General features: G+C 34.4%; 1 pseudogene; it reads right to left on the reverse strand.

Annotated features, from left to right (window-relative positions):
- Positions 1-384: 384 nt before the first annotated feature.
- The window catches only part of LOC149548484 (pre-mRNA-splicing factor SYF2 pseudogene), a 62368-nt pseudogene continuing 38719 nt past the window's right edge, over positions 385-24033 (reverse strand).

Genomic DNA, 24033 nt, shown 5'->3' on the forward strand with positions numbered 1-24033 from the left:
TTTTCTTTTAGACCACGCAAAATGTTGATAGTGTTAGCCACATACACCTGCTAGAATCAGTGCTCGAAAGTAGCATCTTTCTCTACATATTTTTTGTACTCTTCCAATGTAGTTGCTCATGTACACCTTATTTGGCCTCGAGTGAGCATTGGTTTAAATAGATTTACAACATCCATTGAACCCTTAGTACGCTCAAAACCAAGAACCAAATGTGGATCTAGAGTGACCTCTTCCATAATCAAGGGACCTACCTCTTCCATAATCAAGGGACCTAGCTCTTCAATCCAAAACATCATTGCTACTACAACAAGTTGCTACACTTTTAATGCTTTCCAAACTCTATCATTTTGATTTTAATGTGGTCTGTTTCACATGGGCATGCTTTTAGGATGAAATGCCTCCTTCCCTTCTTCCCTCTGTTTTGATGGCATCTTCACACATTTTCTTCTTCTGATCCTTTCCCGCTAGCTCTTTTACCATTTTCTCAATATTATCTTCTAGAATCTTTGGTGCCTTTCCATACTCCAAAATTGAACCATCCTGATAAAATTCAGGATCAGATTCTCTAATCTTTGCATATTCATCCATGTCATTAGATATACTTTTTGTACACTTCTTGTAAGCATTGTATAAAGTCTTTTTGGTTGAACACATCCCATCCAAATGGAGCAAGTTTTTTTTAATTTATTGTACTTTGCTTCAGCTACCTCCTGAGTATCTAACATGTAGGCTTTTTGTAATATCAAGATCATTTGCATCTAAATGCTTTCATAAGATTTTCTTATTCTCTTCAATCCACTTTCTTTTTTGACACACCTTGGGACTTGTGTACCATTTTGTGTCTCTTCTTTTCTATAATTATGTCATTCTAATTAGCTTTTCTTGCTTTATTCATTTTAACTCTTAGTTCAAATAACTTATTTTGCCTCCCAATGAGTTTTGAGTAGTTTCCCTAGAGTCATCATCATTAATTTTCTTAGACTTTTGCTTATATATAAAGGCATCAACATGGAAGGAATGATTACAACATCTTTTAAAACATCTTCATTTTTCCATGCCTAATCAGTTTGATGTAATTAGTCAAGCCCCAAAGTGGGCTTAACTTTTAAAAAAAAATCATTTTTGAACAACTAATACTCCAAACTAACCCATTGAACCCATCATACTGCTTAGAACCAAGTGCAACCACTGATCAATCAATTGAGACTCATTTTACCATTGATCTGCAAATTGTCAATTTATTGCCAAGAGGTCCTTTGATTGGCTTTAAAAATTGACACAAACACCTAGCTGGGCTTTGAAATCAGATACATTGATTCTTTGTTCTACACAGTTTTACCCCATCAAATCTCATCTCATGATGAATTCTCAGTCAAAAGATATTGACTAGTCAAAAGATATTGACTATTCAAGTTACCTTTCTAAAACTGCCTGCAAGAAAACATGTTAGAAAACCATAAATTGCATTCGGATTTGGTTTCAAAAACTAGACAAACTAACACTTAGGGAGATGAAAACTAGGACATTGGTTCATTTACACAAGGAGAGTATAAATTTTGATTTGGGCTCATGATGAATAATAAGATGGAAATGGTGAGCAGTCAAAGTAGGCTACTCAAAATTGTAGACTGGAAGCACTGACATAAAAGCATTTTTGCAAATGGAATTGACCTAGAAAAGTGTGCAGACAAATTTTTCAAGACTTAAAAATTGGCACACTTAAAGTATTTTTAGTATGAAACATAGTGATACAATCTATTTGATCTCACCTATCATAAATTCAAAGATATGACATTACAAATAGGGGTTCCAACAAATCTGCACTTACTAACACCAATAAAAAGTTAGAAATTGTGTTTGGAATCGCGTTTGAAAACTAATCAAATGAATATTTCAAAGGCTCAAAATTGAAACATAATATGTCTCTGACCTCTAAAATACAACACAAAATGAATTTTCTCATTTTGGTCAACTATATCAAAATTATAACATGTTAAACAAGGCTTCCTAGAATTCAAAACAAATTGCATCAGCATGACATCAATAAATGACCAACTTTGGGGGATTCAAAACCTAGTAAAATGGATTTGAAGTGACTCTAAATCTAAAACATATAGTCTATGATATGGACACTAAACACTCCCAAAGTGGCGAGTCATGAAACACTACTGGGTGTGAGATATTCAAATGCAAACATAGCCTCCTATCATTGTTTGACACTTGGGCAAAAATGTAGATTTGACAATTGCTCAAAACAGGACTTCACAAAATGACTCAAAATGGCAATTTATCATCATGGGACACATATGCATATTGAATGCAAGGTGTTAGAAATATTAAACACCTCTTAGAGCTCAAATGGACATTTGGGTACAAATGCATCAAAAAGTACTTAAGGGCTTAATATTTTTCAATGGTACTCAAATTTGGGGTTTCAATTTTGAGTCCCAACGATTTCTATTGAAATGATTCTTGTACTCAACACATAACTTGTAAATTTCTAAAAAGCCTCCATCATCAACATATAGATCTTTGAAGTGATATATTCCTATGCTCTTCAATTGGATCTCAAGTATAGTGAGAATTCTCCTACTCAAGTCATCTGCCACCTTGTTGAGTATTCCTTTCTTTTGATTGATATTGAAGGTGTAAGCTTGTAGCTATTTAACCCACTTCATTCTCTTATGTCTTAACTTCTCTTGAGTGTTAAAGAAACTTAGAGCTTGATTGTCTGAATAAACTATGAACTCCTTGGGAAGAAAATGGTGCCTCCATTTCCTTAAGGCCTAAACTAATGCATACATCTCAAGATCATAAGAATAATACTTCTTCTTAGCTTCAATCAACTTATCTGAAAGAAGAGCCACTAGTATACTATCTTGGCTTAGAACAACTCCAATAGCCACATTTATTGTATCACAATCTATGGTGAATAGCTTGTCAAAACTTGGCAAAACTAAAATAAGTTGTGTAGAAATCTTCTCCTTTAAAAACTCAAAGCCTTTGGTAGCTTTTTGATTATGTAAAAACTTAGTATTCATGCCTCCTTTAATGGATTCTAACATAGGGGAACAAATAACATTGAAGTGCCTTATAAAATTCCTATAGTATTGTGCAAGGCCATGAAAACTTCTTACCTCCAGTTTTGTCCTTGGAGTAGGCCAATTAAGGATGGCTTCCACTTTACTCTTGTCCATGTTTAGTTTTCCATGAGATAGAACAAACCCAAGGTAAACTATATCTATCTTGATGAACTCACGCTTCTCTAAGTTGATCATCAACTTCTCATCATGCATCTTCTTGAAAACATTCTCAAGGTGTTGGAGATATTCACCTTTTGTCTTGCTATAAATTAGTATATCCTGAAGATATACCACTACAAATTTTCCAATGTAGTCTTTTAGGACTTCATTCATGAGCCTCATGAATGTGGAAGGGGAATTCAATAGTCTAAATGGCATGACAAGCCATTCATACAAGCCTTCATTTTTTTTGAAGATTGTTTTCCACTAATCTCTCTCATGTATTCTTATTTGGTGATAGCAACTCTTTAAGTCTATCTTGCTATAGTACTTAGCTTCACTAAGCAAATCCATTAGATTTTCAATCCTAGGGGTAAGGAATCTATACCTAATGGCTATCCTATTTATGACCCTTGAATTAGTACAAAGCCTCCAATTTCCTCCTTTCTTATGTGTTATGATAGTGGTTATGACACATGGGATAATGATTTTCCTAATAAGACATTGGTTTAAAAGTTCTTGTATTTGTCTAGCAATTTCCTCATTTTGTTGAGAGGTCATATTGTATACTACTTTATTGGGAAGGGTATATCCTAGTATAAGGTCAATCCTATGATTTATAGCTCTTTTAGGTGGTAAGATTGATGGTTTTCCATCACTTACTACACTTTCATAAGTCTGAAGCATGTCTTGTATCTCCTTAGATAACTCTAACTTCTTAGTTATCTTTCTTTTATCTACTTCTCTTGTCCTTAATACCAATGCAAAGCTAGATTCTTCTCCTTATTCTAAGACTTTTAAGAACTCATTTTCACAAACCAAGAGCACATTAGGACCTGATGTCTTCATCTCTACATCCTCTAATAGTGACTAAATTTTGAAAGTCACATTATCCTTCTTGAAAGTATAAGAGTTTTGTTAGAAACAATAGTCCACCAAGATAACTAGAGGGGGTGTGAATCAGTTATCCAACAATTAAAATATTTATATTCATTAAAAAAATTAACCATCAAACCCAAGTAAACAACAACCATAATAAAATGTACATAGACAATTACACTAGATATGTTGACTAGGGAAACCCTTGATCAAAGGGAAAACTTCAGTGGGAATGATGCCCACACGATGATGTACTAATATAAAAATTCCTTGTTAGAGGATGGACCTTGTTAGGAGTCTATTATAACATTTAATATGTGTGAGACCTTATTAGGAGTTGTAGTACAACATATGCAAGATGAGCTCACTGCTCAAACATGAAATTTACTATTATGTTATTCTTTCCTTTGTTCTATCAACTATACTAATCACTATTAGACTTTGTAGACTAGCTCACAAACCATAGATCCAAATATCAAACTTTAGATCACTTAGTAAAACCTTGACAATGAAGTTTCCTTCATTTCCACTCTGCTCTGCTCAACTTCACATTCTTCTCTCTCTGCTACTTACAATCACTTTGAATCAATACAATTTCATGCTTACATGATAAAGAAAAATGTCCTTCCTTTATATTGATCCCATAAAATAATTCCCTGAGTCGATTGTTAGACATTCTCAATTAATCATTATAGGACCACATTATGAACATGTTACACTTAGTGATAACATTAATCTTTTGCCTTGTAACTTGAATATCTTTCCATACATATAATATTATGACAATAAAACTTAGCCGCATCATCACCAACATGTCTTCTTCACATCCTCAACCTTGATTCTCATAATAACAACTCTGCAAAGAGATATAACAATTCTGCGAGAACATGCCTCTATAAACTCTATCTGAGAACAACACCAAAACTTACATAACTTCATCCAAACTTATCATTTCTTTTTTTGACATTAACTACATATACTAGATACTAAAATTTATCTCTCATAACCTTGGATAGTTAGAATATTCAACTAGCCATCTATACCAACTTGATCTTTTTGTTGTTCTTCTGTCAGATACCACAGAAGACTATTATGTTAACAACAATGACAAGCTTAGTTATGAATGTAACATATAATGATACTAACATATCTAAAATACTCCCCCATAGGAATATCACTACTATTCATGCTTCCAATAATCTCTCAACAATCTCCCCCTTTGGCATTGATGGCAACATAAATGAAAAACATACCAACAAAAGAATATTCATATTACTTTCAAAACCTCTTCATCAATCATTCTCCCCCATTGATATATCTCAATGTGATTTTTTTCAAACTATCATTCCATGTTGTACTTCTTCTGAATATGCTAGTTTTTGTGTTGATCTTCTCCCCCATTGACATCAATGTCAAAGGTTTTAGCAACTAACTTTATTGCATCAAACTTTGCAATAACTGATTCTTTCTTAGCTCAAGTGTCCAAAGATACTATTCAAAACAACATCCAAAAAGAGACCTAGATGACTCAGTCTATCATAGATACTCCTCCATATAAGAAGCTTTAGCATTTAGTTTGAACAATAATGATACTTTGTTACATCAGACTAATGGACTTTAATTTGCATCATCTATTTTGATGTAGGAAGGGGCATAACCCCTAGCATACCTTGCAAGTACTCAAAAGTCTCCTTGGGAAGAGGCTTAGTGAATATATTTGCAATATTCTCTTTAGTGCTTACATATTCCAATCTAATTTTCTTTTCTACAACTCTCTCTCTCAACATGTGATACTTGATAGAAATGTGCTTGGTCTTAGAATGCAACACTAGATTCTTAAACATATTTATCGTGCTTGTGTTGTCACAATGTATTACAATAGGTTCATTGATTTCTATCTTGATATCCTTCAGCATCTGCTTCATCCAAACAAATTAATTACAATTTTTTACTGCTACAACATATTATACTTTCATTTTACTTTGTGATGTACAATCCCACTTCTTGCTTAGCCAGAAAATTAATCTTTCTCCAAGAAAGAAGGCTCCACCATTGTTGCTCTTTCTATCATCCATATTGCCTACCCAATTAGCATCAATATAAGCACTTAGAGTAAAATCATTAGATTTTTCATACAACAATTTGAACTCAGATGTTCCTTTCAGATATCTAAATATCCTTTTGACTGCTAACTAATGTGCTTCTCTAGGATCAACTTGGAATCTTACAACAATTCCAACTACATTTTCTATATCTAGCCTTGTGTGAGTCAGATATTGCAATCCTCTAATCATAGATCTATATTTTTTCTACTCAATAGTAGGTGCCTCATCCTTTATAGATAACTTGTGTCTAGTTACCATAGGTGTTCCAATAGGTTTGCATGTTTCCAAACCAAACCTTTTTAGTAAATCCTTCAACTACTTAGTCTAAGAAATAAAGATTCCTTCTTTATTCTATACAATCTATAATCCTAGAAAATATCTCATTTCTGCTATCATACTCATCTCAAATTCTTTCTTCATCTCTTTGGTAAATTTGTCACCTTCATCATCATTTCCTCCAAATATGATATCATCAACAAATATTACCAAAATCATCAAACCATCATCAATTTCTTTCCAATATAGATTACTATTTGCCATACCTTTGCTATATCCAAGCTTTGTCAATGCTTGTCCAACCTTACATACTAGGTTCTAGGTGCTTGCTTCAAGCCATACAGTGCTTTCTTCAGTTTTCATACCATGTCCTTGTCATTTATCAAAGGACAACCTTTAGGTTTCTCTATGTACACTTCTTCTTCAAGTTCTCCATTTAGAAATATTGATTTGACATCCATCTAATACACTTTAAAAAATTTTGTGCTTCATAGGCCAACAATAATCTTACTACTTCTATTCTAGCCACTAGAGCATGAATCTCTTCATAATATATTCCTTCTTGATGTGAGTAACCTTTACATACCAATTTTTTTTTGTTCCTTACAACTTCACTTCGTTCATTCATCTTGTTCCTAAATACCATTTAGTTCCTATTGCATTCTTGTCTACTAGTCTATAGACCAAGTCCCATGTCTTATTCTTTACTATCTAATCTAATTACTCTTTCATAACTTTTTTCCAATGATCATCTTTACATGCTTCATTTGCATTCTTAGGTTCAAATTGAGATATCAAGTATAGTTCTTCATTAAATTTGCTTCTTATCATCTCTAGTGGAGCATCAGGCATGTGATACAAAAGAAGAGCAAGAGGATGAAAAAATAAAAATAAAAAAATAAAAAAATGTGGAAGCCTTTAGTGAAGATGCAGATTGTTGTATATCTTTCTTTTGGCATCAAAGTGTGGGAAACACTTTTCTATCTACTAGGGGAGTTTGATGCAGGAGCATCTTGCATGGGAAAATTAAATTATTAAAAAAGAAAAATTTAAAAAAAATTGTGGACAAGAGAGGAAGTGACAAAAATAGAAAGAAAATAATAAAAAAATTGAAAAATAGGAAAAAAGGAGAAAAGAGGAATTTCTATTTTCAAGGTGCATAGGTGGCATAAATAGAAAAATAATAAAAATAGTTGTTATTCCATTTATTGAGGTGTGTAGGTGGCATCTTAAGAAGTTTATGGAAAGTTCCTTAAATCATGCATTTAATATTTTTTGTGATCCATAAAGGAAATGTAATTTTCTAATTGGGCCACATGGTGATGCTTAGTTGTATTAAGGTGGAAATTCTAGAAGGTTGTGGATATTCTACAATGGTGTGGATAAATCATGTAGTAGGTGGTAAGTGCCTATTTAAGGAAGGCTTATGTTCATTTGTAATCAAGCTCTTTGAATGTAATATCTTGCAAGGAAGCTCTCAAGGTGTAGCAAACAAGCTCTTTGTTGTAAGCTCTTCTAGTTGGAAGCCCTTAGTGAGGAATCTCTCTTATATTGTAAGAATTTGGAGTTTTTTCATTTGGAGAATATTGTAATGAATTGCAAGTATTAATGGATGCTTTATGAAGCAATTTTGTCATCTCTTTGTCTTCATTTTGTTGTGATTTTGGTTGGGAGTTGGTATGGGTGGTGTTACCTTCATCAGTGGTATCAAAGCATACCTTCATCAGTGGTATTAGAGCATACCTACATCAGTGATATCAGAGTGGCCCTACATCAGTGGTATCAGAGTAGAAGTTCATGAGTGTGTGGACAAATCACCGAACATGAGATAGTTTGCACTAGGACCTTAAGTTGGGTGAAGTTTGTCAAGAAGTTCTTGATTGTGTAGACAGATTGCTGACTATGAGGTAGTCTGCACAAGGTTCTTGTGTTGCACTAGATTTGTCTTCTAAAGACTTGATTATGGAGAAGAGAAAGAAGAAGATGACTTTTGTGATTGGATGGATTCTGAGAATTCCTCAACTTGAGAAAATTAGAGCAAGAAATCAAGAGACATTGATAGTTGATTTGTAGAAGCAAGTGAATGAATTAGAAGTTGAGTTGCAAAAGAGAAGAGCACATTACCAGAAAAGAGACACTGATAATTATTTCGATGTAGAAAAGAAAGATGATCTAGTGGAAGAGCAAGTGGATGAAGAGGAAATTATTTGCGAACCTAAAGTTGAAGAAGATGAACGAGAAGAGGAAGAGCATGAAGATGACAAGATTTAGGAACTTGAAGTAGATCAAGATGATTTGAAGATTGCAGCAATGGAGGAAAGGTATAGTGACTTAGTTGGAGATTAGGCAAGTGGAGTAGTTACATGCATTGTTGACAACATGAAAGAGGCAAGCGAAGATGAGGATGTCAAATAGGTAAATTCTTATGAATCATGGGATGTTCTTTGAGATGAGTTTGAAAGATATTGATGATGGTTTGCATGAGGATCTTGTTAGTCATGTGTGGCACGCAAAGGAAGATTGGTATGGTGTTCCTAGGTTTATTACAGGTGTGATTAATTCAACAAGACTGGATAAGGATGAGAGCTATACTTGGATAATGTTCATTGCGAAGGAGTATTTTCAGCACCAAATAGTTGTTCCAGCTAGGTGTTGGAAAAGAAGAAAGAAGGAAATATATCAACACTGGATACTTGTTCCAACTATGTGTTGGAGGAAGAGAAAAAAAAAATCAACAATGGCTACTTCACTTTGTGAATTCATATTCACAATTTTTTCCTACCATGGGAGTAAGATGTAGGAGCATCATGCATCAGGAAAAAAAATTAAAATTAAAATGTGGAAGCCTTTAGTGAAGATGAAGATGGTTGTATATCTTTCTTTTGGCGTCAAAGTGTGGGACACACTTTTCTATCTACCAGGGGAGTCTGATGTAGGAGCATCTTGCATGGGAAAATTAAATTATTAAAAAAATTAAAATTAAAAAAATATATAGGAAAAAAAAATCGTGGAGAGAGAATGTGATGAAATTAGAAAGATTTTTTTTTAAAAAAATGAAAAATAGGAAAAAAGGAGAAAAGAAGAATTTCTATTTTCAAGGTGCATAGGTGGCATAAATAGAAAAATAATAAAAATAGTTGTTATTCCATTTATCGAGGTGTGTAGGTGGCATCTTAAGAAGTTTGTGGAAAGTTCCTTAAATCATGCATTTAATATTTTTTGTGATCCATAAAGGAAATGTAATTTTCTAATTGGGCCACAAGATGGTGCTTAGTTGTATTTAGGTAGAAATTCTAGAAGGTTGTGGATATTGTAGAAGGTTGTGGATAAATCATGCATTGGGTGGTAAGTGCCTATTTAAGGAAGGCTTATGTTCATTTGTAATCAAGTTCTTCGAATGTAATCTCTAGTAAGGAAGCTCTCAAGGTGTAGCGAACAAGCTCTTTGTTGTAAGCTCTTCTAGTTGGAAGCCCTTAGTGAGGAATCTCTCTTATATTGTAAGAATTTGGAGTTTTTCCATTTGGAGAATATTGTAATGAATTGGAAGTATTAATGGATGCTTTATGAAGCAATTTTGTCATCTCTTTGTCTCCATTTTGTTGTGATTTTGGTTGGGAGTTGGTATGGGTGGTGTTTCTTTCATCAATGGTATCAGAGCATACCTACATTAGTGGTATCAGAGCGTACCTACATCAGTGATATCAGAGTGGCCCTACATTAGTGGTATCAGAATGGGAGTTCCTAAGGGTGTGGACAGATCATTGAACGTGAGGTAGTTTGCACCAAGACCTTGAGTTGGGTGAAGTTTTTCAAGAAGTTTTTGATTGTGTAGACAAATCGCCGACTGTGAGGCAATTTACACAAGGTTCTTGTGTTGCACTAGATTTGTCTTCTAAAGACATGATTATGGAGAAGAGAAAGAAGAAGATGACTTTTGTGATTGGATGGATTCTGAGGATTAGAGCAAGAAATCAAGAGGCATTGATAGTTGATTTGCAAAAGAAAGTGAATGAATTAGAAGTTGAGTTGCAAAAAAGAAGAGCACATTGCTAGAAAAGAGACATTGATAATTATTTGGATGTGGTAAAGAAAGATGATCTAATGGAGGAGCAAGCGGATGAAGAGGAAATTATTTGCAAACCTAAAGTTGAAGAAGATGAACGAGAAGAGGAAGACCATGAAGATGACAAGATTTATGAACTTGAAGTAGATCAAGATGATTTGAAGATTGTAGCAATGGAGAAAAAGTATAGTTCCTTAGTTGGAGATTAGGCAAGTGGAGTAGTTACATGCATTGTTGACAACATGAAAGAGGCAAGCAAAGGTGAGGACATCAAATAGGTAAATTCTTACGAATCATGGGATGTTTTCTTTGAGATGAGTTTGAAAGATATTGATGATGGTTTTCATGAGGAACATGTTAGTCATGTGTGGCATGCAAAGGAAGACTAGTATGGTGTTCCTGGGTTTATTATAGGTGGGATTAATTCAACAAGACTAGATAAGGATGAGAGTTATAGTTGGATAGAGTTCATTGTGAAGAAGTATTTTCAGTAGCAAACAGTTGTTCCAGCTAGGTGTTGGAAAAGAAGAAAGAAGGAAATATATTGACACCAGATACTTGTTCCAGCTATGTGTTGGAGGAAGAGAAAAAATATATATATCAACAGTGGCTACTTCATTTTGTGAATCCATATTCACAAATTTTTCCTACCATGGGAGTTGGATGTAGGAGCATCATGCATTAGAAAAAATAATTAAAAATTAAAATAAAAAAAATGTGGAAGCCTTTAGTGAAGATGAAGATGGTTGTATATCTATCTTTTGGCATCAAAGTGTGGGATACACTTTTCTATCTACTAGGGGAGTCTGATGCAGGAGCATCTTGCATGGGAAAATCAAATTATTAAAAAAATAAAATTTTAAATTTTAAAAAAAAAAGAGAAAAAAAAAATTGTGGAGGAGAGAGAAAGTGACGAAAATAGAAAGAAAATAATTGAAAAATTGAAAAATAGGAAAAAAGGAGAGAAGAGGAATTTCTATTTTCAAGGTGCATAGGTGGCGTAAATAGAAAATTAATAAAAATAGTTGTTATTCCATTTATCGAGGTGTGTAGGTGGCATCTTAAGAATTTTGTGGAAAGTTCCTTAAATCATGCATTTAATATTTGTTGTGGATATTGTAGAAGGCTATGGATATTCTAGAATGTTGTGGATAAATCATGCATTGGGTGGTAAGTGCCTATTCAAGGGAGGCTTATGTTCATTTGTAATCAAGTTCTTCAAATTTAATCTCTTGTAAGGAAGCTCTCAAGGTGTAGCGAACAAGCTCTTTGTTGTAAGCTCTTCTAGGTGGAAGCACTTAGTGAGGAATCTCTCTTATATTGTAAGAATTTGGAGTTTTTCCATTTGGATAATATTTTAATGAATTGAAAGTATTAATGGATGCTTTATGAAGTAATTTTGTCATCTCTTTGTCTCCATTTTGTTGTGATTTTGGTTGGGAGTTGGTATGGGTGGTGTTACCTTCATCAGTGGTATCAGAGCATACCTACATCAGTGCTATCAGAGTGGCCCTACATCATCATCACACCTTTATCTTTTCCTTTAATGATCTACTCAGATGGATGATTCTTTATCATATTCTTTCCTAAAGTAGGAGTTGCTATCTCAACTCTTGGCTATACTGAAGGTTCTGAGCTTTGTTCCTAACTTGGCCCTACTTCATTTTGAAAATCATTGTTAGTCTCAAGAAATATGTCATCATTCCTTGGCTTAGCAATAACATCATCATCTAAATTGTAATCAACTATTCTCTCTTGTATCCTAAATTTCTCATCAATTTTCACATTTGTGCTTTCCATAATAGTCTTAGTTCTCATATTGTAACATCTGTAATCCTTTGATTCTAGCCAAATATGTAGATAAAATGGAAAAGATCCAGAGAGATTTTCTGTGGTTTGGTCTTGAGGAACATAAAAGATCTCTCTTGTGGCATGGAACAATGTTTTCCTCTACAAAATTTATGGTGGTCTTGGAATAAGGAAACTTAGGAATCTCAATAATACTCTTCTTGCAAAGCAAGTTTGGTGTATGTTCAATAGCAGGGGGGAATGGAGAGATATTTTGGTGGAGATGTATATAAGGAGGCCTTCTCTAAGGTTTTTGCTCCATGATTTAAACATCTTGAATGGCTCGATCATTTGGAATGGGTTTTTGAAGGTAAAAGCCTTGGCTAATTCCAAGACCAAGTGGAAAGTGGGAAATGGAGAAGACATCCTATTCTGGCAAGATAACTAGTTGATTCAAGATCCTCTTATCAACAATCCTATTTATGACAATTGGGTAAATATTTGTATTAGGAGATTTGGAATGATAGTTAAAGATTACAAAACAAACTAGGGATGCAAAGACTTGGCTTTCATTTCAAATGATCTTAATCCAATTATGTTGATGTTGAATTCAATTATTTTGAAAAATAAAAATGATGAATTAATATGGGAGGGTAATCCTAATGGTTGTTAATTTATTGCCTTAGGGTATAACTCTCTTTGGAGCCTAAAGGAGAAACCTATTTGGGCTAAGGATTGGTTTCTTGGCCTTACCCCTAAAATTAACATTATCTTGTGGCCATTACTACACGATAAAACCCTCACTCTTGATAATTTGGAAAAGAGAGGTTAGTATATCCCAAATAGATGCATTCTTTGCAAGCATCAATTAGAATTAGTAAACCACATCTTTATCCATTGCCCTTATTCCAAGGAGGTTTGGGATATTCTCATGAAGAACCATGGGGTTAGTTGGTGTAAGACAGGTAATGTTTTGGACTTCTTTTGTCAATGGGATTGTATGTATAAAGGTAAAAAGTGGCATAGTATAAGCATTTGGACTTTGCCTCACTTTTTCTAGGGAGTATGGAAGGAGAGGAACAATAGAATTTTTAGAGATAGGGATGAGCCTGCTTATGTGCTTGTGGATAAAATCAATAGCATAATGAAGGAAATTTTCCTAATAAGGAAGGGGGGAGATCTTGAAGAAAGAGGTAATAGCAAGTAAAAATAAAATAACAAGAGAACTAAAAGATAGGATGTGAAGTGGAAAGCTCCACCTAAGGGTTAGCATAAAGCCGTCTTCGATGGAGTGGCTAAAGGTAACCCTGGTCCTTTGAGATGCAAAGGCATAATTAGAAATTGCCATGGAGGGGGAGTTGTTTCTCTTTCCTACCCCTTTGGTTTCCAAAAAAACCATTATGTTGAAGTCAATGCTACTCTCCACACTATTAGCTTAGCCTTGGAAGTGGGATAACTTAGCCTTGGAAGTGGGAGTCAAAAACTTATGGCTAGAGGGGGACTCAAACAATATCATTAGATGTATAACTAGTGCTCTCCAACTTGCCTAGACAATTCTAAATATAATTGAAGAAATCCATACAAAACTTGGAAAATTTGAAAATATTTATGTTAGCCATGAGTATAGGGAGGCTAATTCAGAGGCTGATTGGTTTGCTAATGAAGTAGTAAAGAAAGACACGGTGATGAAATGGAATACTAGTGGGAATATTCTAGTAGTCACTAAAAGCCTAATTTATTAGGAGAGGATCTAGGGAGGTACATGTGAAATCCCAAGGTAATTATATAAATTAAAGCTAGTATGTGTGAAAGCCAATGCATTTATAGTAAATATAGGAGGAACTGGAAAATTACATTTTTAGTGTTAAATCACCACATTTTATGGGTTGTGTATTTTCTTTACCAATTCACTAAAATTGAAAGACAAAGTGGTAAAAGAAAAAGTGGTTTTGAATAGAGTATACAGTGGAAAGAGGAAGGTAAAAATAGACTATGTTTATGAGTAAGGATACTACTCAGGTTACCAAAATGTTGGGTGAGTAGACCAAGAAAGAACTAGTTGGTGAGGTAGATAAATTGAAGTAGAGGACTAAATTCTAGGAGAAAATTGAAAAGGGTGTCATTGCTAACTACATTTCCAAGCTTCATGGGTATGACCTAGCGATTACCAATCCTATGGTAAATTTGTGGAAGGATGGTAAGGTCAAAATTAATGGGGTGTCGTATCAAGTTAATGTGGAGGTCATCACCAATGTCATAGAAATTCCAGATGAGGATTTAAAGTTCTATAGAGACAAAATAGTGTCAGTGAATGCAGTTAAGGATTTTTCCATGAATATGGAGGAGAAGAAGGAACTAGTGAAAAGTGAAACCTACTATGAGATGGACTCAATTAAGAAGCTCAGGAGGTATGTTTTGAGGGCCATCATTGAGTTTATTTCTCTTCTACGAGGTTGGATAGGGGCAGAACCCATCATTTTCTTTTGATCAATCATTTTCAATATGGGGTTAAGGTTTCCTTTTCTTTTTATTTGTATTCTTCCATGCATAAGAACATTTTAGGGTACAAGAAAAAACCTACTGATAACCTTGCCCTGCATGAGGGTTTACTTCTTGGGTAAGTGCACCAAGTTGTGGTGCCAAAAGGGGGGTACAAGTGGACACCTTTTTCCTAAAGTCAGCATTTTTTGAACTTCAACAAGAATTTGAAGATAGTTATGCTCAAAATTTTAAGATATGACAAAAACAAAAGTTGTAGTCCATTGAATCTAGTTTCTAAACTACTAATTTTTTTTCAAAATGGTTTAGTTTTAGGTCCTCGAAAGAGGGGGCTACAAAAAGTGGTACTGTTTATTCCAAAAAAACATAACATAGTACAAAGTGTGGCCCCCTTAAAATTTTAACTTTTAAAAAAAAATTATTTAATCACTCTATTCAAAAGTTACTTAACACTATGTAGTTTATCCTAGATTTTTCAGGTGATTTTATAATGTGTATTTTTTTTAATGAATTTTTTAACTAGACAACTCCCAAAAATGTGAAATATCTGGGTGCTCCCCCTAAAAATAATTGAAAACTAATTTAAAATCAAAACTTTTTTTTTTCAAAGTGTGTAGAATGGAATCTAGTTTCTAAAAAACTAAGTTGTTGCAAAATTTGATGAACGAGCTAAAATCAATAGCCTAATTAGTACATGATGGTTTTTTCACAAAAAATGGACATACATTCAAAATAAAGTATAGATGAAAGGCTTGAAATAGTTCAAATTAAAAATAAATTATATGGTTATATAGCTAACAAAGAGACCTACAATGTCATGTAACCTGATCTTATCGATGCCCAACCACGAGAAATCCTGAATGAGAGCACACAAGAAAAATTAATCATTTTTTGTATGTTTACAGAAAAACAAATCTTAGACTTGTTTATAAACTCCAAACCTCTGGGTTGGATCTCCAAGGCAAAACCAAGCCTTAGGCTTGGTTTTAATGCAAAGCTTTGAATACCATGTATGCCCTATAGTGCATGCATGCTATAGCATGCACACACTATTTAAAGCTTTTGAATTTGGGTCTCAATAGCGCATGCATGCTATAGTGCACATGCACTATTGAGACCTAATTAGTGGATAGAGAAGGAAGAAGAGATGCAAAGAAAGAGCAAGAGAAAGGGGGGGAGGATGGATATGTGTGTGCATGAGAGAGAGAGAGAGAGAGAGAGAGAATAGGGGATGGGAGAGGGGAGAGAGAGAGTAGGGAATGGGAGAGAGAGGAAGTGTGAGAGAGAGTAGGGGTGGTAGAGAGAGAGTATAGGATGGGAGAGAGAGATTGAGATTATGGGATGGGGGAGAGAGAGATTACATGATGGGAGAGAGAGATTGAGAGTAAGGGATGAGAGAGAGAGAGAGAGTAGGTGGCGGGAGACAAAGTGGGAGAGGGAGAGTGAGAGAGGAGGATGGGAGTGCATGTGTGTGAAAGATAGAATAGGTAATGGGAGAGGGAGGAGAGAGAGAATAGCTCAAGAGAGAGTAGGGGATTGGAGAGAGAGAGTAGGTGGTGGGAGAGGTAGTGGGAGAGGGAGAAAGAGGGGAGATGGAAATGTACGTAAGAGAGAGAGAGAGAGTAGGGGATGGGAGAGAGTGTGGAAGACAGAGAGTAGAGAGGGAGAGAGAGAGAGAGAGAGAGAGAGAGAGAGAGAGTAGGCAGTGGAAGTGGGAGTGGGAGAGGGAGAGCAAGTAAGAGATAGAGTAAGGGATGGAAGAGGAGAGAAGGTGGATGGGTGTGTGTGTGAAAGAGAGAGAGAGTATGAAATGGGAGAGGGGAGAGAGAGATAGAGAGAGTAGGGGATGGGAGAGAAAGAGATTAGGTAGTGGGAGAGGGAGTGGGAGAGGGAGAGAGAGGGAGGGATGGGAGTGTGTGTAAGAGAGAGAGTATGGGATGGGAGAGAGTATGAGAGTGTGAGAGGGAGTAGGGGTAGCAGTGAGAGAGTGAGAGTAGGGGATGGGAGAGAGAGAGTAGAGAGGGAGAGGGAGAGAGAGAGAGAGAGAGAGAGAGACAGTTGGCAAAGGGAGAGAGAGGGGGAATGGGAGTGTGTGTAAGAGAGATAGAGTAGGGGATGGGAGAGAGAGAGTAGGCAGTGGGAGAGGGAGTGGGAGAGGGAGAGAGAGGGGAATGGGAATGTGTAAGAGAGAGAGTAGGGGATGGGAAGGAGAGGAAGTGTGAGAGAGGGTGGGGGTGGTAGAGAGAGTACAAGGTGGGAGAGAGAGTACAGGATAGGAGAGAGAGATTAAGAGTAGGGGATGGGGGAGAGAGAGAGTAGGTGGTGGGAGAGGGAGGTTGAGAGAGAGGAGGATGGGAGTGCTTGTGTGTGAAAGAGAGAGAGTAGCTCTAGAGAGAGTAGAGGATGGGAGAGAGAGAGAGTAGGCAATGGGAGAGGGAGAGAGAGGGGGGATGGAAATGTGTGTAAGAGAGAGAGAGAGAGAGAGAGAGAGAGAGAGAGAGTAGGGGATGGGAGAGACTGTGAAAATGTGAGAGAGAGTAGGGGGTGGTAGAGAGAGAGTAGAAAGAGAGTAGAGAGGGAGAGAGTGAGAGTGAGTGAGAGAGAGAGAGAGAGAGAGAGAGTGAGAGTGAGAGAGAGAGGGAGTAGGAAATGGGAGAGGGGAGAGAGAGTAGAGAGAGAGAGAGTAGTGGATGGGAGAGAGAGACTAGGTGGTGGGAGAGGGAGTGGGAGAGGGAGAGAAGAGAGAGACTGAGAGAGAGTAGGGGATGGGAGAGGAGAGAGAGAGTAGGGGATGGGGGATGGTAGGATAGGGAGAGATGTGTTTTGAAATAGTGCATACGCACTATAGTGCATACTCGCTTTATAGTGCATATGCACTATAGTGTGTACGCACTATGTCAAATCACCTAAAAATAGTAAAAAAGAAAGTTTAGGTCTCATTTCATCCATTCTCTACTTTTGGTATGTTGTGCATTCTATTTTTCTGATAGAAAACATGGGTTTCAACATAGCATACACTATTTGAAGACTTTTTGAACCTAGCAAACACCAAATTCAATCATTGGATACACGATTTGAAGACTTTTTGAATATTCTTTGTATAGAAAAGGTTAGTGCAATCCTTTTTAAATAGTGTTTGTTGATATATAAATACATATTTGATTATAATTTGACATGTTGTTCAATATATAGTGAATTCTTTGAAATTTGTATGTTTAAATGAAATGTTATTTTGAAATGGTTAGAAATTTGACAAGTTGTTTGATATATATTGTGTATTCATTCAAATAATTGTAATGTTTATATGTATTTGAATGATTTGTAATTTACACATTGTAAGTAATTTAGATGTTTGAATAATTTGACATGTAGAAACCATCATCATGCCAAGGAAGAAACCAAAAACTCAAACAAATGAAGATATGCAAAGAGATTTGGCAATTACAAGAGATAAAATGAAACTACTACGTGAACAAAGAAAATTGCAAAGCAATAATGAATAATTGACTTTCGAAGAGGATCAAGAACCATCGATACAAAGAAACAAAGAGGAAGAGTTGGAAAGACAAATAGAATGAATGAGTGTTACACTCAAGAAGACAATTGAATTGTAAAGCTACACCATCTTCTGATGTTGGAGTCATATAATTCTCTCATGTTGAAGAGAAACTAATTTGTAGATATGATGATGTACACACTCCATCATGTCATGTTGTAGACACAACATCAACACATCAAGTAGGTGATATTCCATCTTTTGCATCTTATTGCCAAGGCACATCATCTTCGGTTCAAGGTATGCAATACACTCAACTTTATGTTGATGTTAAAAATGTTGAGGGAATGGAAGAGATCATAAAACCTTCTAGAATTCATTTTAGAAGACCAAAATATTTGATTGATATTGATACTAACATTTTGAAATCAATGCCTGACAAGATTAGCAAGCGTACTTGCCAAAGAAAAGTTAATCATATGTAGAGATTATTTTTTGAAGAATTAAATATTATATTTCAATGCCAATTATTTGTTGAAATGATGCAGAATTTGAAATTTAGGCCTATCATGAAGATTCTTGGGCTAAGAATGATGGATGATTCAAATGAAAAAAACATTGGAAAGAATCTAATGAGTGCTTATGAAAAAGTGAGCTCTAAATCACACACCAAAGATAGTAATATCACAAGATGAGTAGTTACATCAACAATAGTAAGTAGCAAAATGAAAAAAGCTCGACTCATGAGAAAGACAAGAAAAATATTAAAATTGGTAGAGGTACTCTAAGGAGAGCCATGCCAAGGCCTGAGAGATTGGAAGATCCAACAAAAAATGAGTTATGGACATTTAGTGGTAGACTAACACAAAAGGATAAAGAAATTAATGAAGCTTTGAAATCATTAATTGAAGATTTTTGGAAAAATAACACATATGTTTCCCCTAATCAAAGAGATGTTGTTAGAAGGAGGATTGGTAGCCAAAATCATGACCCACATACAAAACATTTTTAAGACTCAACTCAAACACAAATTTTTTCAAAAATTATTGGTATTTATCCTCAAATTCAAATAAGTCAAAGATTTTTTGAGATGGGTAAACCTTTTTATGTCAAGATAAATCACACATGCACAACTTCTTGTTGTAGGACACATATTGAATTTTCTAACCATTTTTGATGTTTTTAGGCATATATGTTTGTTTTTGCATTCTAAGTTTGTTTTGCAAGATTGTGACATGAATCAGCCATGAAGATCTTCAATGGAATTCATATCCAACATTTTATGTGAAATTGGAGATGGCCAACAATTTTACAAGACATCATGCTTGGATGGTACATGCTTATTTTGTGGTTCTTTGCAACTTTTATCAACTTGTCAACATATAGATAGTACACATGTAATTGGAAATGAAATAGTAGATTACAAAAAATTTAAGACAATGACATATGCCCTAAAAGATGGGAAATAGAGAAAAAGATGTAATTTAGTCATTGAAAATATTCTTTATATGAATTCATGAAGATTTTTTGTGAAAATATTATTTACGAGTGTGCAAGGTATACACATAGAGCTCAATGGTTGAATTTGCAATTCAAGTTGTGCAAAGATACGTTTCCACTAGATACCATTGTTTCAGTTGTAGACTTCGTAGAGAACTACACACTACAATTGCAAAATGAGGTGCAAGCAAAGTATTATACTTCTCAACAGGTTTTCATATTTTTTCACATAACATTCATGCATTCACCTACAAGTATAGAGGATGACAAAAAAATTTTGAGGGAGTACCATTTTTATATCAGCAATGATCTATCACATTCTATAGAGTATGTACAAGGTTGTTTTCAACTATTTTATGGAGATTTGGCTAACAAGGGCATCACATATTGTCAGCACATTATTTGGTTAGACAATTGTGCATCTCAATTCAACAATGTGTGGATGTTCTATTGGTTGAGTAGGATCCATAGGTTGTGTAGAATTTAATATATGTGAAATTTCATAGAGGTTGGCCATAGAAAGGGAGAGCATGATGGTGTAGGTACATGCATCAAAAGAGACTTAGCTTGTGAAGAACTAAAGTACAAAGATGGAGCAATATTGATAGATGCAAAATCCATCATCTAGTGGTGTAACACTATAATGGGTCCACATAAGGAAGGTGAATCTATAGTTTGTAAATATTTTTGGTTGATAGATAATACTAACATTGCACCATATCAAGATTGTTGCACACTAAAAGGATCCAGTGAGTTGCACTCTTTTAGAAGCTCTGTTGCAAGTTCATGGAGTATCCAAAAACAAATAATGGCATTCTATTGTCCATCATGTGCAGAGGAAAATTGGGATGACTGTGAGTCGAGTGAATGGGTGGACAAATGGGATATACAGGTTTTGGACCCAATTGACACCTATTGTCCCCCACAAGCATTTGAAATGGTACAGATGGATTCATCTATTGACTTTGACCGCTTGTCTGATCTATAGTGCAACTTGGTAATATATATATTTATATATCTTTGTAATTTTAATATGTAACTTTATAACTTTTACCTAAGTATTTTCTAAATTAATGACCACATTTTGTACATTTGTCATTGTAGGCCATGTTTTTGTTGTTATTGCACCTGAAGACAATGAAGAAGGGAAAGATTATTATTTTGTCAATGTATCCAAGCTAAACAAAAATTGGATCACTTGGTTATAGATGGTGAAAGTTTAGAGTACCATGTCGATGCGATGGTTGTAACTGGAACATGCCTTAGATGATATTCTATGAAGAACCCTAACTTGTGCTTATTCAAGGATTGGAAAATAGAGAGAAAGATTCTTCATTATTCAAACCTTGTTGTTGCATCAAATGTCCACTTGATAAAATATGGTGGAAAACCACATAATAAGATTCTTTGGAATGTTCGTGAGTTAGACCATGAGGCAATACTTAAGACATTAAAATGTAGAGCAGATCCAGTTGGCTCATTAGATTGAATAGCGAGAGAGGGAGAGGGAGAGAGAGAGAGAAAGAGTGATCAATTGGATCCAAATACAATGAACTTGTAACCTCTCCCCAAAGACTATCCACATCACAAGGTAGACTGTATTGTTATGATGTGTAAGTGATGAGATAAGTTTAAATCATTGATTTTATGTTTTGATTTGTTTAGAGTCTAGATACATTATTTGAATTTATATTAGATTCTTTAGTAGGACCCATTTTCAGATTAGTCATTTGAATAAGTGAAAGTTTAGAATTTGTTGTTTAGATCAAAATGTAATGAAAGAACATGAAAATTTTTAGAATGTGAATGCTTTGTGATGTAAAGTCATGATTGTGTGCATGTAACCAGGAACTTCAAACTAGCGAAAGCAAGGATACAATGGGAGAAGTTTCCATGACTCATCAAGCCATGTTCAGTAAGCCAATTGATCATTGCTAGAAGCTCAAACAAATATTTCTTTGCATTTGGAACATTTTTACCAATAATTATATTATGACTAACATGTTTTTATCTTTTAATACAAATCAAGAGAAATCTAGTGGTTCAAATGCTGAAAGTGAGTCTACTAATAGAGGGACATTTAGGGGTAGAAGATCCAATGGTAGAGGAAGGTCTAGTGGAAGAGGGCCTAGTGTGCTTACTAGTAAGTGCTTTACTTGCAACCAAGTAGGACATCAATCCTTTATATGCCCTGAAAAGAACAAAAAAGGATATTACATTTATTTGGTTATGTTCCTTCTTCCAATTTTTATTGCCTTATGTGTTTTGGGTTCAAATTTGAAAACAAGACACTCTCATGTGTCCTTTCTTAAATTATTTGTGTAGTGTCACAAAAAAATAATTCTTTTCAAATCAGTTTCCTTCTAGAGTTGATCAATATGAAATGTAGTTAGTATATTCTAAAACAAGTAAGAGAACCTAGAAATGATGCCTCTTTTTCTTCGAGTTATCTTCATTCCTCTAACAACGATCTCAATCTCATCACTAAAGATAATGCACAATACAAATCTACTTGTGCCAACTATTATTATTATTTGTAAGAAAGAGATGGAAAAAAAAAAGTAATCCAATAGGAAGTAAAATAAAAATAGTTGAAATAATCAAGGGAAGTTAGTTGTGTGGGACCTTTATATACTTCAGCACAACCATATAAATATATATATTTCCACCTTGTGAGTACCCTCTTTTAAGCATCTCTTCACCTTCCATGTGACCATGGTCTATTCCTTAACTTCTATCACACTCCAAACATGTGATCTTTAAATGCCCTTACATTAATTAAATAATTCCTTATTATTATTATTATGTACTTAATGTTGCTTTTAATTTCCCATGATCACTTGATATTTTAACTAGACCATTTGTTAACTTTTAACCTAGCAACAATTTCGAATTCCTTTTCAATGTTTTAAAACTTAATCAAAGTCACTGTTTTGCACATCCACAAGGGAATCGATATTCTTCCATTTTAGAATTAATAATTTAGCATTCTTATTTAGCATTTTTTATTTCAAATGAAAATTGATTTGAATCATCAATCCGATGATGCTTGTATTTTTAGTATTTGAATTCAATTCCTACACAATATTTATGAAAGACATCTAACCAAATTTAAAAAAAGAGATGAAACAAGGATCAAGACATTATTCATGCTTAGTGTTTCCATTTTGAGTTAACTAATTTTTATCATGAATTGTTATTCTCATTCATAGTTTACTATATCTTTTATTGTTCAATGATAGTGAAACCTGTAAATCAGTAGATGACCTAAGAGTACATTTATGGAAGTTAGAAGTAAGTGATCAAAGCTTTAATATCATTTCCCTAAAGCCAACCAACATGGAAGAAATTACTAGTAGCTGTTGGTTCTTTTTTTTTGTAATACACTATAACTCTACAATAGGATTTTGATTTTGCTGCAGTAAATGGCAGTTCTCATTGTTGTTTAAAATTAGTTTATCTTTATTATCTTCAGTAGAGATGAGGTAGTTTTTTATAGGAATGACTTAGTTTTAGGTTGAAATAATTTTAGGATTTTCTTTAGGTGTGATAATCAATCCAAGAGATGCAGAATTAACTCTATAAAAATCATCTTGCTTGAATAGAAAACATCTCTCAATGAAACAAAGATTATGCATTCCCCTTCACCCTATGGCCAACATCAAAGCTTGAAAAATGGATTAATCTAGTGGGTTTTTTTTTAGAATCTATTATAGCAACAGTCTCTCTTGCTTGGGTACAAGAGGAGGTAAAAACTATTGAAAGAGTGCAATGGTGTTCAAAAGGTTCATTATTATTTTTTCAGCATTTGGTGTCTTTACTTGCTATAATGATTTATGAGAAATCTATTCAACAATTACATTAAGCTTCTTAGAATTTTTGTAGTAAATTACTACATGTCATCTACATTAGGCTCTAAAAGGGCTGAATTGTTTCCATATTATATGAAATTTCAGTTTTAAGAGAAAATGATAGATGTTTTACCATGATTCTTGGATGAAATTTTCCAACAACAATGTGGTTGGTCAAGGACCAAACTAAATTGTAATAGGCCTAAAACATTGATGAGGACTATTGAGAATGTTTAATGTAAAATTAAAAAAATAGTACAAATTTCTTCTAGGGAAGATAGTTTTGAAAAAGTTTATTTTGATTAAATCTAATGAAGTAACTATGTGAAGGATA

The sequence above is a fragment of the Cupressus sempervirens genome, chromosome 7 (genome assembly GCF_028749045.1).
Source record: "Cupressus sempervirens isolate cs-2001-9-10 chromosome 7, ASM2874904v1, whole genome shotgun sequence".
Lineage (NCBI taxonomy): Eukaryota > Viridiplantae > Streptophyta > Pinopsida > Cupressales > Cupressaceae > Cupressus > Cupressus sempervirens.